Genomic DNA, 16,578 nt, shown 5'->3' on the forward strand with positions numbered 1-16,578 from the left:
AAGCTCTGAGAAGAAGAAATGAGGAGGAAAGGGAAAGGGAGAGAAAAAGAAAGATCCCGGCACCCCCGAAAACAGAAGCAATCATGATCAAATCTGGCGGAACAAAGACGTTCGCAGATTTATTTAAGGAATTAAAAAATAATGCAGGAAATAAGATGGAAGGCATCCAAACCGTGAGGAAATCGCGAGGCGGAGATTTGATTATTGAAATGGAGAAGGACGCTAATAGTGCAGGGTTCGAAAAAATAGTGAAAGAAACCTTGGGAGGGGAGCACGCCGTCAGAAGGCTAACCCCGAAGGTAGCCTTTGAAATTAAGGACGTCGACCCGACCTTGGAAAGAGAGGAAATAATAGCGGAACTAGCTAAGGAAATCAATTTAGAACTACACGAGGTGGAGCTAAAAACTGCTAGGTTCACCTTCGGTGGGACTAAAACAATTATTATTAATCTTCCGGCGAAAGCCTTAGAAAAGCTGGAAAACAAAAATAAAATTAAAATAGGATTTACCAGCTGCAGAATCGCCAGGACGCAGAATTTGGTAAGATGTTTCAGATGTCATGACTTCGGGCATTTATCATACAATTGCAGATTAGATATCCAGGGCCAGGAAATATGCAGACGATGCGGGGTTACTGGCCACCAAATAAACGGGTGCCAGGCGATAAGATGCTGTGTACTCTGCACCAGGAAAGGCATCCCAGCAGCCAAGGCCGAGCATGTCGCGGGGGCGGTAAACTGCCCCCAGTACAAATTATATCTGCAGCAGCTAGCTGGGAGCAATAAATAAAATTCAATTTAAAAATATTACTAATTAATTTGAACCATTGCAGACTGGCACATTGCCTGCTGACCCAGACAGCAATGGAAGAAAAGGCGGACCTGGTTCTGATCTCCGAGCCCCTATTTAACCCGGGAAGCTGGCTATACTCAAAAAAAGGCAACGCAGCATTATGGATCACGGGATACAATGGGAGCAAAAGACAAGAGGATGCGGACAGAATAGAAGACGATTACATAGCCGTAAGAATGAAAAACATAGTATTTATAAGTACCTACCTTTCACCTAACACTACTGAGGAAATATACGCACTAAAAATAAAGAAAATATTAGAGTATGCCAGGCAAGAGAAGTCATTAGGAAGAAGCATTGTCCTCGGGGGGGATTTTAATGCAAGATCTCCCGCCTGGGGCTCGGAGGAGCAGAATGCTAAGGGTACAATCCTCTTAGATTCCCTTCTAAATAGCGGAATCGTCCCGGTGAGGCCCTGGGGAGGACCTACCTTCGAAAGAGGAAGCTCGGTCTCCTATCTGGATTTCGTGGCAGCAACACCTGAGATCGTGGGAAACGATGGTTTGACATCCAGAGTCCTGAACAAAGAGTCGGCCTCTGACCATAAATATATTCTTACGAATCTAAAAATGAAAGAATCTATTAGACCAGAGAATAATCAAAAAATTTACAGGTGGAGAATTAACCCCCAGGGCCTCAACAAACTGAGGGAAACCCTGAATAATATCCTGGAAGAAGAAGAGTTAAATGCAGAGGAAGATTGGACAGTACAAAAACAAGGAAAATTTATAGCCGCAACTATAAGAGCGTGTAACGAGGCAATAGACAAAACAGAGCAGGGCAGGGGAACCGGACCAAGAAATAACCCGTGGTGGACCCCGGAAATAAAGGAAATTAGAAAAAAAGTACAAAACTTAAGAAGAAGAGTACAGAGAGCGAGGAAAAGAAAAAGAGAGGAGGAAAGAGAAATCCTGACGTTCCTTTACAAAAAGGAAAAGAAGAAACTACAATCCACCATAAGTAAGGAAAAGATCAGATCATGGAAGGAACTCTGTGAATCCATTGAAAAGGACCCCTGGGGGAAACCCTATAAAGCCATAATTAGAAGAGCCAAAAAGGGCAACCCCCCGGCGACACTGTCGATGGATTTTGCAAGGGAAGTTATGAAAGGACTTTTTCCACAGGACAATAGTAGAAATAATTGCCAGGAAACAAACAATACTTACCATGATGCGGAGAACAATCATCAAGGCCCAGGAAACGAAGATCCAGATCCGGGTGACAGGGACGACGAGAACCTAGAGGGAGAACCTGAAACAGAAAGAATAAATGAACATCTTCAAAATAATGATTTTCCGGAAATCACGCATGAAGAACTTAAAGCGGCGGCGGCCCTCCTGAAAACAGGAAAGGCAGCGGGTATGGACGGCATACCACCTGAACTAATTAAAATAATGGTACAATTTAGACCGGACAGATTCCGGATATTATATAACAGCATCATCAGAAGAAGTACTATACCATCTGCTTGGAAGGAGGCGAAGACCATCCTGTTAAGGAAAGACGGAAAGGACCCTTCAGAACCTTCGGCGTACAGACCTATATGTATTATAGACTCGATGGCTAAGCTATTCGAATACATACTAAAGAAAAGGATGCTTGAAAAATTAGGAGACGAACCCTTCGATCAAAACCAGTTCGGATTTTCAAAGGGCAAGTCTACCCTCCAGCCCATGGAAAGGATCAGAGCTGCAGCTATTGAATCCTCTAATAAGCAGAGATTCGGGGCTATGATAGCCCTGGATGTTAAGAACGCGTTCAACTCCCTAAAATGGGAAGCAATAATAGAGGAAATGAGGAAGAGATCCCTTCCCGAATACATGGTAAGTTTAATAAGAAATTATTTCAGGAATAGAGTCGTAACGTACCAGACGGAGGAGGGACCGGTAAGGCTCCCTATGTGTATGGGGGTTCCACAGGGATCGGTCTTGGGTCCCCTGCTCTGGAACTTAGTTTACGATGGTCTTCTGAAGCGTCCTCTGCCTCCAATGACGATGAGGTTAGCCTTCGCAGATGACGTCGTAATAATTGCCCAGGCTGCAACTATTAACAGACTTAAAATAAGAGCTGAATCTATAATAGAAGACACCAAGACATGGATGGAAACAGCAGGCCTGGCACTAGCAGGAAGTAAAACGGAAGTCATGATGCTAAACAGGAAGAACGTTGGGGAAAACTTCACTATAAAAATAGACGACATCGAAGTTAAACCTAAATCGCATCTAAAGTACCTAGGCGTCATTTTTGACGAAGGAAAAAACTTTAAAAAGCATATAGAAACGGCTTCCAACAAAGCAATTCGGACGCTGGCTGCCCTGAGCGGCTTGATGACAAACGCGATGAAGGCTAAACAAGCAACCAGAAGACTATATTATATGACTATAGAATCCATCGTGCTCTACGGAGCCCCCATCTGGTCAACGGTTTTGGAAAACTACAGCAGCGGGAGTCTACTCGTTAGAACGCAAAAAATCGCCCTGTCTAGAGTTATCTCGTCATATAGGACTGTACCTGCTCAAACTTTGTGTGTTCTAGCAGGAATCACGCCATGGATATTCAAGATTCAGGAAAGGAGAAAATTGTTCGAATTGGAGGAAACAATTAATAGAGACATAGGAGTAATAAGAACGAGATTGAGAAGAGGACTCCCCATTCGTGACGACTTCCCAGAAATGGCAGGATTAGAAGAGGGGGACGGATCGGAGGAAGAAATCCTACAGCTCAAGGCAACCCTTAAAAAAGCGGCGAGAAGAACGGTCAAGGATGAATCCATGGTCGATTGGCAAAGAGCATGGGAGACAGAGCTAGTCGGAAGATGGACATTTAAATTAATTCCCCAAATTAAGACTTGGACAGAGAGGAAACACGGAGAACTTGATTTTTATTTAACTCAGGCCCTAACGGGTCATGGTGTCTTTAATGTTTTTAGAAAAAGAATCGGCAAGGCGGTATCCGAGGATTGCTGGTACCATCCAGGAACACCGGACACCCCAGAACATACCTTGTTTTCCTGCCAAACATGGGAAGAAGAAAGAAGGGAACTAAGGACAGCACTGGGCACCAGAGAGGAAGTCCTAGGTCCTGATAACATCATCGACGTCATCTGCAAAGAGCAAATAGCATGGACGGCGTTTGCCACATTCTGCAGGGAAATCCTGCGTAAAAAAGAAGCAGAAGAAAGGAGAAGGGAGCAGCAGGGGCTGGATTCCCAGGAAACAAGGGAAATCGCAGCAGACCTGGAATCGGAGGACCCGAACCGTCTAGCTGGATTATAAAAGAAGTACAAGCTAAGTAGAAATTTAATTATAAGTACAATTGTAAAGTAGATATAAGAAATAGATGTAAAAACCAGTAATTATAGTAATAGGATTAGAACTTCTCTCTCACTCTCTCTCGCTTGCAGGACACTGATGGAGCGGGGGCGGGGGGACCCCCCCGATGCACTCGTGAACAAAGGACGAATAGACATAGCGGATCCAGGACAGGAAACGAACCGCGGGGTGAAATGTGGACCAAGGCCTGTGAAAGAAGCTGGAAAGCGGGACCAGGCTAGGGAAAGCAGAAACCTCAAGGCAACCTGAGACCAGAATCGCTGCCCTTCGAAGCCTCACCGGAAAGCGCATCGGGGCTGGCTGAAGAATCAACCCCCCCCCCCCCCCCCGTTTCTCTGCCATCAGGTAGAAACAGCAACATCACTGCGTATTTAGCGTAAACGTGCCCATGCGGGCGAGAGAGAAAATCAGAAAATCAAATAGCGAGTGAGAAAAATAAGAGTAAATAGACAACATATGTATAGAAAATTAGGCTAAATTAGTATGCGAAAAAATTAGAAATAGGTACAATAGGGAAAATAGAGAGGTAGTATAAAAGTAGAATAATTATGTAAATAGTATATTAGAATAGATCGCTAGTATAAAGAAACTCGACGTACTGCACATCAGGTGAAAAGCGATTACAATTTTAAAAGGGTACAGGAAGTCAATATAGAAGGATCTAACTAGGCTTAAAAAATGAAAATTAAGTAGCCGAGCAGCTACGGATGGGACAATGGTTAATATGGTATCTGAAGATAATGCTAAAATAGGAGAGGTAGAAAAACATAAGAAGATAGCAAAGGCAAAAACGATCCGATAGGAGCAAATGCTCGATAGTAGTATACGTTAAATAGAGATAAAATAAAGTCATTTAGACCTAGATAAAAATACAAACAGTAAAAAACAAGGAGGAAAGAGGACCCGCGAAGCAGGAAATGATTATTAAATAGTAATTAGCTAAACTCAAAATAACACATTAAATATAGAGCGGATTAAAACCAAAATTGGAGTACGTCAGTTTCATAACGACAGAAACAAAAACGAAAAGAGATTTTCCAAAAATATCCGGAAATAGGAAACAAGATGGCCGTATAAATAGATCGAAAACTTTAACAAAATTAAAATCTAGCGATAGGATTACCTACAGTTAGGATCAAAGGGGACATGCCAAAAACCTTAAGATGAAAAGGTGTGCCTAGTCGAGCCAGTAAGGGATAAACAATAACGGCAAAATAAACAAACGAATAACTTAAGATAGGTAGTAGACATATTAACCAAAAATGCTAGGCGGGGTTTTTAACCCAATACAAATATTTTAGTGAAGAAAGATTGAAAAAATAACCAGAAACAAAAAACAAGATGGCCGACAAAAAACATCGAAAATTATCAAAATCGGAAAAACTATTTGGGGCAAAAGATAGCTACAGCACTAGATAAAAACCCCACGATGCCAAAAATATAAATTTGTCATTACTAGGATGACAAGGGGGAAAATAAAACAGGGACGATGTACTTGTTATTAATTATTAACTAATGAGGGGACGAAAGGAGGAATTAACGTAAAATAACACAATTCCCCCATCAGACCAACACTCGCAGGAGTAAATTTCCCAGAACTTTCACCTAATTTGTTGAAAAAATTTCAATTTGTTTATAAACAAAAAGAACAAAAAATACGCAGAGTAAGGGCTAACCCCCTCCCTAATAGGATAGAATCCAGAATCAGAATCTAGAATTTCCTTATAAGAAGGCCACGCAGCCCAAAATAATATTACATAAATTATTATAAATTAAATAATTTAGAAAGGGAAAAAATAAAAATCTAGACAATACAAATTGGACTAGGAGCAAAGGAAAGTACTTAGCAAAAAACAGGAGGTTAAAAGCTTTAAGAATAAAGCCACACGAGTATTTCATGTTAAACGAAAATTGAGAGTGAAGACGTATAACACAGGGTTTGGGATAAATACCTGAGGAGCAATCAATCCGAGTAGGAGAAGCTGAGAAATACGAGAAGCTATAAAAACTAAAAACGACACGATAGGAGCAAACGCCAAATAGAGATAAAAACAAAATTAAGTAGGCCTAGATAATAATACCAAACAGTAAAAACGATGAGGAAATAGAATTCGCGAATAGAGAAATGTTTATTAGAAAATTAGCCAACTTAATTTAAAAATAGTGTAGAAAATATAGAAGGGATTATACCCAAAAACGGAGGGAGACAGTTTCCTAGTGATAGCAATAATAACGAAAAGAAATTTTCCAAAAATAAGCAATAATAGGAAACAAGATGGCGGATAAAATAAATCGAAAATTTGTACAAAACCAGAATCTAACGATGAAATAGCCAACAGATAGACCCAAATAGGATATACCAAAAGCCTTAAGAAGAAAAGGACCCCTAGTTTAACCAGAAAGGGAAAAACAAAAAACGGCAAAATAACAAACAAATAACTCAAGATAGGGATTAGATACAATAACCAAAATTGCTAGGTAGGGTTTTTATGCCAATATAAATAATTGAGAGAAGAAATTTCGGAAAAATAGCCGGAAACAAAAAACAAGATGGCGCCTAAAAAACATCGAAAATTAGGGAAATTGAAAAAACTAGCTCGTGTAATAGCTAGCAAAAGAAGGATATTAGGCCTCCTAGACAATACAATAAAAGAAAATCTTTTAACAAAAGCAGGCGAGACAAAAGAAAAGTAACAAATAAGAAGCAGAATTAAAAAAGCGGATAAATCGATTACAAGCACAGGACAGCAACTAAAGACCATAGCAGAAGTATAGGAGAATTAAGAATAAAATAGATAATAAATAAATTAACAATTAGCACTATGAAATATCAAAGCAGTAGGCAGGCTACGCAGCATGATGTAAATGCAACGCACCTCAGGAGAGCCGAAATCGATACTATAGATGGAAACTGAAACTGAAATTGAAAAACAGTAAGGCAAACTAAACTTTAAGGAGAAAATAGGAAAAGTCGTTCTTTATTCTTTTTATTTCTAACCCAAACTCAAACTAATTAGTACAAACTCAAGCCAATCAGTTAACAGGTCAGAATTATTCTTGTAATAGAGAATTTCCAGACATAACAACAATATACGTAAATAAAACAATTAATGAATTAATAAACCAAACAAACAAGATGTATTAAGCAAACAAGAAAGTAGGCTTCCTGAGCAGGTGGGTGCATGGCAGCGGAGTAAAAATACCTAAGGGGCAATTAATTAATTAATTAATTAATCAATTAAATAAGTGTAGGAACGGAACAAAGGAGGAAAACTATTCGATCTGCGGAAATGCGCCGAAAAAGAAAAAACGAAAGCGAGCATAAACACATATAAGCGAAAAGATGAAATAACAGGAAAATACTGTATACCTAGGGAATAACAATAATTATTGTAATAAATTAGGAAATAATGGAGAGCCAAACTGTAAACGTGACACTTTTTCATAGGACTTACACAATCAAATGAGATTTCGGGTAATCAAACGAGATTTCGAGGATTTGAAAACCGAATTAGCAAATTAACATGATAAAAGATAGTACAAAGTAAATTAAAGTAAAGAAAAGCTAGTACAGTTAAATGAATCACTTATAGTATAAAAGAAATAAGATAAAAGGTAAAAGAAACAGAGAGCAAATAATGAATTAGCAAAGTAAGGAGAAGACGAATCGACTTGATAGCATATTTCAATTTCTTTCCTACTTCTGAATACATTATACGATAAAAACGAAGAGAAATTCCCGAAGTCTCGAAATCAGTGGAGGTCGTATACAAAATAGAAAAAGTGTACACGTAGGCCCCAACCGGTATATCAAGGTAAAGATAAAGAATAATAAGGCGGCCTTGACGGTATAAGAAATTAAAGGACATGCAAATAGAGTTGGATCAGTTAACGGTCGAAAAGGCTGTAAATGTTAACAAGGAAAAACAAGGACACAGAGCGTGCCTCAGGGTTACCCCAAGCCGAGCGGGCGATCAAAGCGAAAAAACAAAACACAGATAAGTAACGGCAACGGTTAACGGTTAGGTCAACAGCGGCGGGACGCGACGACACAAGGGGTATAACAAAAGAGGAAAGGTCAGGACACCGGCGTTCGGTAAAATTTAAATCAGTACGATTCGAGTCCTCGCAGGAGACAGTCGGGAAACCCGTACTTCAGATCGGTTCCACGCTTTTTTCTGAATTAAAAGAGGAAATTAAATTGAATAACAAATTTAGTACATAAAGTAAATAAATTGAAGCAAAAACTAATACGGTTTTATTGATGAAAAAGGTGAGGAACCGAAAACTGGAGCCGCGAAGAATCGGTTTTTCTTTTACATTTTTCCGAAAATTCTAGTTTCATAAACCCGCGGAAGTGAGTGGAAATTAACCCGGTTTTTATTATTTATTTCCGAAAATAGGTAGAAACCAGTGGATAAAAACAGATTTGTGCTAAGTGGACACTTTTTGGGAAATTAGTTACAAATACTGTAAAAGTGTAGTGGTGGACAAACTTTGCCAAGGGGAAAGCCGTTAAAATACGGCAGAAGCTGCCGGGGCGGTTCCCCCCCTTAAAAGTAAAGTAAATAGTTTAAACAATTAGGAAAGTAGGAAAAATAGATTTCGTTAGCTTTAGTTGAAAAATAAAGGGATAGTTAGAGTAGAGTAGAGTAGAGAATAGTAAAGGGTAATACTTATAGCAAATAGATACAAATTATATAATTAGAATTTAGTCAGTTAATAAGTTAAGTAATTAAATAAATTAAATTAAATAATAAGTTAAAAGCATTAATAGTAAATAGTAAGTAGGGTATAATAGTATAGTGTAGATGTACGAAGAATAAAATTACGAATTCTAGTTAGAAAGATAGAGACGGCAGTAGAGGGTGAAGCTCCGGCGGCACGTTTCTACTGCTGCTGAAACAAAAGAAAGCGAAAGAAAATTAGTTTAGATACCTGAAGGGATAAAAGGTACACGGAATAAACAATCGGAACGTGTTTAGGGACTGAATAAGGAATAGAAAAGCAACCGCTATAAGAGAAAGTAGAGTTAACGTGCGAGAATTAAGCGAAAAAAGATAAAAAGCACGGAAAACAAAAGAAGAATAGGAAAGGTAGAGAATAGGCAAAGTTGACCCGATTAGGCTGAAAATTAATATATAAATATTATCGAGTACGGGCAATAAGTGAAGGGAATTCGGAGAGCTTCTCTCCCCCCTGCGACAGAATTTCGGTTTCCCCCTCCCCTTTCTGAGATATTGGAAAAGGGAGGGTCGTTTTGAGGGAGGACCGGAAGGGAAAGTAGGGGAACAGGTAGAGGGTGCCGAGCCCTTCGAAACGAGCCGTCACACGACCTAATCAGATGAAGTAGAGTTTGGCCATATACCGGGTGTCCGAAAGGCACTTAGACGAAACCGGATAAACTGAGGTCGTGGGTCCCCTCAGGGGGCAAGAAGGGACAGGGGGCGATAGAAGGGGAATAATAATTCCCCAGGGTGAAAAAATTTCGCCGATACCCCCCCTTTTTCACGAAAAACAGGCCCCTGCTAGGCGAAATAGACGTCTGACCGAAAAACTTTCTTCAGACCGATCGACACACACCTCGAGACATACACGAACGAAAAATAAAAAGTGGGGGTTCGCTAACGGAAAACCCCCTCTTCGCTCTTGGGCGGAACATAAAAAAGCAGCTTTTTCGAAGGAAAAAAGGGTTAGAAAGCGAAATTAAGGAAGCTATTACTAAGTATACCGTGCGCGCTGTACTTAGTAATCCGTTTCAACCCAAATTCGATACGTTTTGAAAAAATTAGTACGTCGAGTTTCATGCGGTAACTTAGTTTATTTTAAGCGAGCGAACGTAGTTTTTTAAATAAAGATAAGGCGATAGAAATAGGTTGCGATCAAGCGTAAAATTAGAATAGTAAGATAGAATTAAGTTTAGTTAAATCGAATAGTTTTAAGTTAAGAATTTTGTCATAATCACGAGTTGCAAAAGTTAAAATACAGAGGAAATTTCGATATTAAAAAAAAAAAAAAAAAAAAAAAAAAAAAAAAAAAAAAAAAAAAAAAAAAAAAAAAAAAAGGGTTAGGGTTAGGGTTAGGGTTAGGGTTAGGGTTAGGGTTAGGGTTAGGGTTAGGGTTAGGGTTAGGGTTAGGGTTAGGGTTAGGGTTAGGGTTAGGGTTAGGGTTAGGGTTAGGGTTAGGGTTAGGGTTAGGGTTAGGGTTAGGGTTAGGGTTAGGGTTAGGGTTAGGGTTAGGGTTAGGGTTAGGGTTAGGGTTAGGGTTAGGGTTAGGGTTAGGGTTAGGGTTAGGGTTAGGGTTAGGGTTAGGGTTAGGGTTAGGGTTAGGGTTAGGGTTAGGGTTAGGGTTAGGGTTAGGGTTAGGGTTAGGGTTAGGGTTAGGGTTAGGGTTAGGGTTAGGGTTAGGGTTAGGGTTAGGGTTAGGGTTAGGGTTAGGGTTAGGGTTAGGGTTAGGGTTAGGGTTAGGGTTAGGGTTAGGGTTAGGGTTAGGGTTAGGGTTAGGGTTAGGGTTAGGGTTAGGGTTAGGGTTAGGGTTAGGGTTAGGGTTAGGGTTAGGGTTAGGGTTAGGGTTAGGGTTAGGGTTAGGGTTAGGGTTAGGGTTAGGGTTAGGGTTAGGGTTAGGGTTAGGGTTAGGGTTAGGGTTAGGGTTAGGGTTAGGGTTAGGGTTAGGGTTAGGGTTAGGGTTAGGGTTAGGGTTAGGGTTAGGGTTAGGGTTAGGGTTAGGGTTAGGGTTAGGGTTAGGGTTAGGGTTAGGGTTAGGGTTAGGGTTAGGGTTAGGGTTAGGGTTAGGGTTAGGGTTAGGGTTAGGGTTAGGGTTAGGGTTAGGGTTAGGGTTAGGGTTAGGGTTAGGGTTAGGGTTAGGGTTAGGGTTAGGGTTAGGGTTAGGGTTAGGGTTAGGGTTAGGGTTAGGGTTAGGGTTAGGGTTAGGGTTAGGGTTAGGGTTAGGGTTAGGGTTAGGGTTAGGGTTAGGGTTAGGGTTAGGGTTAGGGTTAGGGTTAGGGTTAGGGTTAGGGTTAGGGTTAGGGTTAGGGTTAGGGTTAGGGTTAGGGTTAGGGTTAGGGTTAGGGTTAGGGTTAGGGTTAGGGTTAGGGTTAGGGTTAGGGTTAGGGTTAGGGTTAGGGTTAGGGTTAGGGTTAGGGTTAGGGTTAGGGTTAGGGTTAGGGTTAGGGTTAGGGTTAGGGTTAGGGTTAGGGTTAGGGTTAGGGTTAGGGTTAGGGTTAGGGTTAGGGTTAGGGTTAGGGTTAGGGTTAGGGTTAGGGTTAGGGTTAGGGTTAGGGTTAGGGTTAGGGTTAGGGTTAGGGTTAGGGTTAGGGTTAGGGTTAGGGTTAGGGTTAGGGTTAGGGTTAGGGTTAGGGTTAGGGTTAGGGTTAGGGTTAGGGTTAGGGTTAGGGTTAGGGTTAGGGTTAGGGTTAGGGTTAGGGTTAGGGTTAGGGTTAGGGTTAGGGTTAGGGTTAGGGTTAGGGTTAGGGTTAGGGTTAGGGTTAGGGTTAGGGTTAGGGTTAGGGTTAGGGTTAGGGTTAGGGTTAGGGTTAGGGTTAGGGTTAGGGTTAGGGTTAGGGTTAGGGTTAGGGTTAGGGTTAGGGTTAGGGTTAGGGTTAGGGTTAGGGTTAGGGTTAGGGTTAGGGTTAGGGTTAGGGTTAGGGTTAGGGTTAGGGTTAGGGTTAGGGTTAGGGTTAGGGTTAGGGTTAGGGTTAGGGTTAGGGTTAGGGTTAGGGTTAGGGTTAGGGTTAGGGTTAGGGTTAGGGTTAGGGTTAGGGTTAGGGTTAGGGTTAGGGTTAGGGTTAGGGTTAGGGTTAGGGTTAGGGTTAGGGTTAGGGTTAGGGTTAGGGTTAGGGTTAGGGTTAGGGTTAGGGTTAGGGTTAGGGTTAGGGTTAGGGTTAGGGTTAGGGTTAGGGTTAGGGTTAGGGTTAGGGTTAGGGTTAGGGTTAGGGTTAGGGTTAGGGTTAGGGTTAGGGTTAGGGTTAGGGTTAGGGTTAGGGTTAGGGTTAGGGTTAGGGTTAGGGTTAGGGTTAGGGTTAGGGTTAGGGTTAGGGTTAGGGTTAGGGTTAGGGTTAGGGTTAGGGTTAGGGTTAGGGTTAGGGTTAGGGTTAGGGTTAGGGTTAGGGTTAGGGTTAGGGTTAGGGTTAGGGTTAGGGTTAGGGTTAGGGTTAGGGTTAGGGTTAGGGTTAGGGTTAGGGTTAGGGTTAGGGTTAGGGTTAGGGTTAGGGTTAGGGTTAGGGTTAGGGTTAGGGTTAGGGTTAGGGTTAGGGTTAGGGTTAGGGTTAGGGTTAGGGTTAGGGTTAGGGTTAGGGTTAGGGTTAGGGTTAGGGTTAGGGTTAGGGTTAGGGTTAGGGTTAGGGTTAGGGTTAGGGTTAGGGTTAGGGTTAGGGTTAGGGTTAGGGTTAGGGTTAGGGTTAGGGTTAGGGTTAGGGTTAGGGTTAGGGTTAGGGTTAGGGTTAGGGTTAGGGTTAGGGTTAGGGTTAGGGTTAGGGTTAGGGTTAGGGTTAGGGTTAGGGTTAGGGTTAGGGTTAGGGTTAGGGTTAGGGTTAGGGTTAGGGTTAGGGTTAGGGTTAGGGTTAGGGTTAGGGTTAGGGTTAGGGTTAGGGTTAGGGTTAGGGTTAGGGTTAGGGTTAGGGTTAGGGTTAGGGTTAGGGTTAGGGTTAGGGTTAGGGTTAGGGTTAGGGTTAGGGTTAGGGTTAGGGTTAGGGTTAGGGTTAGGGTTAGGGTTAGGGTTAGGGTTAGGGTTAGGGTTAGGGTTAGGGTTAGGGTTAGGGTTAGGGTTAGGGTTAGGGTTAGGGTTAGGGTTAGGGTTAGGGTTAGGGTTAGGGTTAGGGTTAGGGTTAGGGTTAGGGTTAGGGTTAGGGTTAGGGTTAGGGTTAGGGTTAGGGTTAGGGTTAGGGTTAGGGTTAGGGTTAGGGTTAGGGTTAGGGTTAGGGTTAGGGTTAGGGTTAGGGTTAGGGTTAGGGTTAGGGTTAGGGTTAGGGTTAGGGTTAGGGTTAGGGTTAGGGTTAGGGTTAGGGTTAGGGTTAGGGTTAGGGTTAGGGTTAGGGTTAGGGTTAGGGTTAGGGTTAGGGTTAGGGTTAGGGTTAGGGTTAGGGTTAGGGTTAGGGTTAGGGTTAGGGTTAGGGTTAGGGTTAGGGTTAGGGTTAGGGTTAGGGTTAGGGTTAGGGTTAGGGTTAGGGTTAGGGTTAGGGTTAGGGTTAGGGTTAGGGTTAGGGTTAGGGTTAGGGTTAGGGTTAGGGTTAGGGTTAGGGTTAGGGTTAGGGTTAGGGTTAGGGTTAGGGTTAGGGTTAGGGTTAGGGTTAGGGTTAGGGTTAGGGTTAGGGTTAGGGTTAGGGTTAGGGTTAGGGTTAGGGTTAGGGTTAGGGTTAGGGTTAGGGTTAGGGTTAGGGTTAGGGTTAGGGTTAGGGTTAGGGTTAGGGTTAGGGTTAGGGTTAGGGTTAGGGTTAGGGTTAGGGTTAGGGTTAGGGTTAGGGTTAGGGTTAGGGTTAGGGTTAGGGTTAGGGTTAGGGTTAGGGTTAGGGTTAGGGTTAGGGTTAGGGTTAGGGTTAGGGTTAGGGTTAGGGTTAGGGTTAGGGTTAGGGTTAGGGTTAGGGTTAGGGTTAGGGTTAGGGTTAGGGTTAGGGTTAGGGTTAGGGTTAGGGTTAGGGTTAGGGTTAGGGTTAGGGTTAGGGTTAGGGTTAGGGTTAGGGTTAGGGTTAGGGTTAGGGTTAGGGTTAGGGTTAGGGTTAGGGTTAGGGTTAGGGTTAGGGTTAGGGTTAGGGTTAGGGTTAGGGTTAGGGTTAGGGTTAGGGTTAGGGTTAGGGTTAGGGTTAGGGTTAGGGTTAGGGTTAGGGTTAGGGTTAGGGTTAGGGTTAGGGTTAGGGTTAGGGTTAGGGTTAGGGTTAGGGTTAGGGTTAGGGTTAGGGTTAGGGTTAGGGTTAGGGTTAGGGTTAGGGTTAGGGTTAGGGTTAGGGTTAGGGTTAGGGTTAGGGTTAGGGTTAGGGTTAGGGTTAGGGTTAGGGTTAGGGTTAGGGTTAGGGTTAGGGTTAGGGTTAGGGTTAGGGTTAGGGTTAGGGTTAGGGTTAGGGTTAGGGTTAGGGTTAGGGTTAGGGTTAGGGTTAGGGTTAGGGTTAGGGTTAGGGTTAGGGTTAGGGTTAGGGTTAGGGTTAGGGTTAGGGTTAGGGTTAGGGTTAGGGTTAGGGTTAGGGTTAGGGTTAGGGTTAGGGTTAGGGTTAGGGTTAGGGTTAGGGTTAGGGTTAGGGTTAGGGTTAGGGTTAGGGTTAGGGTTAGGGTTAGGGTTAGGGTTAGGGTTAGGGTTAGGGTTAGGGTTAGGGTTAGGGTTAGGGTTAGGGTTAGGGTTAGGGTTAGGGTTAGGGTTAGGGTTAGGGTTAGGGTTAGGGTTAGGGTTAGGGTTAGGGTTAGGGTTAGGGTTAGGGTTAGGGTTAGGGTTAGGGTTAGGGTTAGGGTTAGGGTTAGGGTTAGGGTTAGGGTTAGGGTTAGGGTTAGGGTTAGGGTTAGGGTTAGGGTTAGGGTTAGGGTTAGGGTTAGGGTTAGGGTTAGGGTTAGGGTTAGGGTTAGGGTTAGGGTTAGGGTTAGGGTTAGGGTTAGGGTTAGGGTTAGGGTTAGGGTTAGGGTTAGGGTTAGGGTTAGGGTTAGGGTTAGGGTTAGGGTTAGGGTTAGGGTTAGGGTTAGGGTTAGGGTTAGGGTTAGGGTTAGGGTTAGGGTTAGGGTTAGGGTTAGGGTTAGGGTTAGGGTTAGGGTTAGGGTTAGGGTTAGGGTTAGGGTTAGGGTTAGGGTTAGGGTTAGGGTTAGGGTTAGGGTTAGGGTTAGGGTTAGGGTTAGGGTTAGGGTTAGGGTTAGGGTTAGGGTTAGGGTTAGGGTTAGGGTTAGGGTTAGGGTTAGGGTTAGGGTTAGGGTTAGGGTTAGGGTTAGGGTTAGGGTTAGGGTTAGGGTTAGGGTTAGGGTTAGGGTTAGGGTTAGGGTTAGGGTTAGGGTTAGGGTTAGGGTTAGGGTTAGGGTTAGGGTTAGGGTTAGGGTTAGGGTTAGGGTTAGGGTTAGGGTTAGGGTTAGGGTTAGGGTTAGGGTTAGGGTTAGGGTTAGGGTTAGGGTTAGGGTTAGGGTTAGGGTTAGGGTTAGGGTTAGGGTTAGGGTTAGGGTTAGGGTTAGGGTTAGGGTTAGGGTTAGGGTTAGGGTTAGGGTTAGGGTTAGGGTTAGGGTTAGGGTTAGGGTTAGGGTTAGGGTTAGGGTTAGGGTTAGGGTTAGGGTTAGGGTTAGGGTTAGGGTTAGGGTTAGGGTTAGGGTTAGGGTTAGGGTTAGGGTTAGGGTTAGGGTTAGGGTTAGGGTTAGGGTTAGGGTTAGGGTTAGGGTTAGGGTTAGGGTTAGGGTTAGGGTTAGGGTTAGGGTTAGGGTTAGGGTTAGGGTTAGGGTTAGGGTTAGGGTTAGGGTTAGGGTTAGGGTTAGGGTTAGGGTTAGGGTTAGGGTTAGGGTTAGGGTTAGGGTTAGGGTTAGGGTTAGGGTTAGGGTTAGGGTTAGGGTTAGGGTTAGGGTTAGGGTTAGGGTTAGGGTTAGGGTTAGGGTTAGGGTTAGGGTTAGGGTTAGGGTTAGGGTTAGGGTTAGGGTTAGGGTTAGGGTTAGGGTTAGGGTTAGGGTTAGGGTTAGGGTTAGGGTTAGGGTTAGGGTTAGGGTTAGGGTTAGGGTTAGGGTTAGGGTTAGGGTTAGGGTTAGGGTTAGGGTTAGGGTTAGGGTTAGGGTTAGGGTTAGGGTTAGGGTTAGGGTTAGGGTTAGGGTTAGGGTTAGGGTTAGGGTTAGGGTTAGGGTTAGGGTTAGGGTTAGGGTTAGGGTTAGGGTTAGGGTTAGGGTTAGGGTTAGGGTTAGGGTTAGGGTTAGGGTTAGGGTTAGGGTTAGGGTTAGGGTTAGGGTTAGGGTTAGGGTTAGGGTTAGGGTTAGGGTTAGGGTTAGGGTTAGGGTTAGGGTTAGGGTTAGGGTTAGGGTTAGGGTTAGGGTTAGGGTTAGGGTTAGGGTTAGGGTTAGGGTTAGGGTTAGGGTTAGGGTTAGGGTTAGGGTTAGGGTTAGGGTTAGGGTTAGGGTTAGGGTTAGGGTTAGGGTTAGGGTTAGGGTTAGGGTTAGGGTTAGGGTTAGGGTTAGGGTTAGGGTTAGGGTTAGGGTTAGGGTTAGGGTTAGGGTTAGGGTTAGGGTTAGGGTTAGGGTTAGGGTTAGGGTTAGGGTTAGGGTTAGGGTTAGGGTTAGGGTTAGGGTTAGGGTTAGGGTTAGGGTTAGGGTTAGGGTTAGGGTTAGGGTTAGGGTTAGGGTTAGGGTTAGGGTTAGGGTTAGGGTTAGGGTTAGGGTTAGGGTTAGGGTTAGGGTTAGGGTTAGGGTTAGGGTTAGGGTTAGGGTTAGGGTTAGGGTTAGGGTTAGGGTTAGGGTTAGGGTTAG

At 43.4% G+C, this 16,578-nt stretch overlaps 1 protein-coding gene across 1 annotated transcript in view; it reads right to left on the bottom strand.

Moving 5' to 3' along the window:
* LOC143355836 (uncharacterized) overlaps positions 1-116 on the bottom strand; it is a 92,379-nt gene extending 92,263 nt beyond the window's left edge. The window contains exon 1 of the mRNA XM_076790988.1: positions 104-116. The gene's annotated coding sequence lies outside the window, so the exon portion shown is untranslated. The remainder of the gene's footprint in view (positions 1-103) is intronic.
* Positions 117-16,578: the final 16,462 nt, after the last annotated feature.

The sequence above is a fragment of the Halictus rubicundus genome, chromosome 7 (genome assembly GCF_050948215.1).
Source record: "Halictus rubicundus isolate RS-2024b chromosome 7, iyHalRubi1_principal, whole genome shotgun sequence".
Classification (NCBI taxonomy): Eukaryota; Metazoa; Arthropoda; class Insecta; order Hymenoptera; family Halictidae; genus Halictus; species Halictus rubicundus.